We start from the raw sequence: 2,285 nt of genomic DNA, 5'->3' as shown, positions 1-2,285 counted from the left end.
TGCAAAGTAAATTGTGTAAATGAGAATGGGATGTGGTTTAATAATCTTATTATTGCATAGACTTAATTTTGCTTACGTTTCTTTGTCGTTAAGATCGAAAATCTGAGCACATTTTCTTTTTCTTTTTTGTCATTCTTTGTCTCTCTTTATCTTGGAGTATTCCCACATCCGTCCACGGTGATCGTTCGAAAAGAGATGTCCGAGGGGTGTGGATGTGCATACAAAGGAATCGATGGCCGAAAAATGAGAGAAATTGATAGGCGACGCTGCCAAGAACCAGGTCGCATGAATCCCACCAACTCCGTCTCCGATGCAAATTGGTTGTTCGAGAGGAGATTCAGCGATCCTTCGGTCCAGAGTAATATGAGGCACTGCTTGACGTCGGACGCTTGGTTCCGGCGAGGAAAGTCGCAGTCGCGCAAGCCGGCGGCGTGGAAAGTTGGATCTGGACTTTCTATTGCGATCTGGGAAGGTTCCGGCAGTTCCAAGTTCGCATTTTTAATCATGTTTGACATCTTTCTAAGATGTTGCTTCAAATTGTGTAAATGAGAATGGGATGTGGCTTCCTTATCTCTCTTTAATAATCTTATTATTGCATAGACTATATTTAAGTTATTTTTGCTTTTCACCTTTGTTTACGTTTCTTTGTCGTTAAGATTTGCATAGACCCATCATATTAATGAAAATCTGAGCACATTTTCAATCATCCTTTTTAAAACTATCATTTTTTGTCATTCTTCTATGTCTAACTCTTTATCTTGGTAAACATTACATAAGTATTCAAAGACCAGCCAATACATCTAACACCATCCGTCCACGGTGATCGTTCGAAAAGAGATGTCCGATGGGGGACCTTTTGTGTTGACTTCAAGAACGTGATCAATTAAGTCACCACTCTCCCATCATAGCTATCAACTTAGAAAAAGGAATCGATGGCCGAAAAATGAGAGAAATTGATAGGCGACGCTGCCAAGAACCAAGTCGCATGAATCCCACCAACTCCGTCTCCGATGCAAATTGGTTGTTTGGGAGGAGATTCAGCGATCCTTCGGTCCAGAGTAATGTGAGGCACTGCTCGACGTCGGACGCCTGGTTTCGGCGAGGTAAGTCGCAGTCGCGCAAGCTGGCGGCGTGGAAAGTTGGATTTGGACTTTCTATTGCGATCTGGGAAGGTTCCGGCAGTTCCAAGTTCGCATTTTTCAGGCGTGGAAAATGCTCGGAATTTCCCCGTGGCTGCGCCATCACTCGCACTGCCACGAATGCCCGGTTTGCAAGGCCCTTATACAAGAGGAGAAATTAGTCCCTCTTTATGGGAGGGAAGACCCAGACGGACCCGATATCCAAATCTCATCCACGAATTGATATCCCCAATCACCCATCCAGACAAAGGCCTGAAACTGCTCCGCCTCCAAACGCGAACCAGTTCGCGAATCATGAGTTTGGTTTCATGGGAGGGTTCATGCTGATGGCCTATGCTAGGATCGGGAACTTCACGCTGTCTACTGCATTTGGTGGTCTAATCCCTGCTCTGTTCAATGTGTAATTCCATGGATTTCAAGATGCCACCATGTATGGGATGACTTCGGCTTATCCATACGGCTTCAACATGTTCCACGGGGGTCATGCCCATGGTTTTCCGCAGACGGCTGTGCGTGGACAGCAGGCTGATGCCGTGTTGAAGAACCTTCTTCTACTCATCGGAGTCTTTGTGGTTCTCGCGCTGCTTTGTTGGTGATCTTACTTTGGATTCTCTTGGTGATGATTTCTCTTAACTCTCTTTATAGTTGTCGTCATGCTCCACGAGGCTTAGGCTAGTAAAGACATGTTCGTGTATGTCTGCCTGTGGTTTCCTGTTCATATTTGCATGTGACCGTTTATTTTTACGAAAAAAAAAAGAGGATTGGAGGGACTGGTTTCGTGGCTTCTTTACTGATCATGCTTTTGCTTGAGAAGGGCTATGCTATGTATACCACTGTTTGGGACTTAGGTCTATTGGGTTTGTGTCCGATGCCGTCGGTTTTGATGCTAGCCAGTGCAAGATTCTTGTCAACATTATGTAGCATAGCCCTGATATTGCCCAAGCAGTCCACGACCTTCGTGCCTGACGTTGAGGAAGCCGAGCCTCCAATCCACAAGATCAAGCGCAAGGTCGTAAAGAAGCAGTTTGCTGTGGAGGAAATTTCATCCACCCTCCTCACAAAGATGCGTGAGACCCTGAGGCTTACCTTGATATGACTATCAAGAATGTGTTGTCCGGGTCCCTGCACACTTCAATAACTCGGTCT

General features: G+C 45.5%; 1 pseudogene; it reads left to right on the top strand.

Moving 5' to 3' along the window:
- Nucleotides 1-285: 285 nt before the first annotated feature.
- LOC104445925 lies at nucleotides 286-1,814 on the top strand (annotated as a pseudogene).
- The last annotated feature ends 471 nt before the right edge of the window (nucleotides 1,815-2,285 follow it).

This window comes from Eucalyptus grandis, chromosome 5, assembly GCF_016545825.1.
Source record: "Eucalyptus grandis isolate ANBG69807.140 chromosome 5, ASM1654582v1, whole genome shotgun sequence".
Lineage (NCBI taxonomy): Eukaryota > Viridiplantae > Streptophyta > Magnoliopsida > Myrtales > Myrtaceae > Eucalyptus > Eucalyptus grandis.
Note: the sequence above shows the minus strand (reverse complement) of the source record. Positions and strands in the feature narration are given on the sequence as shown.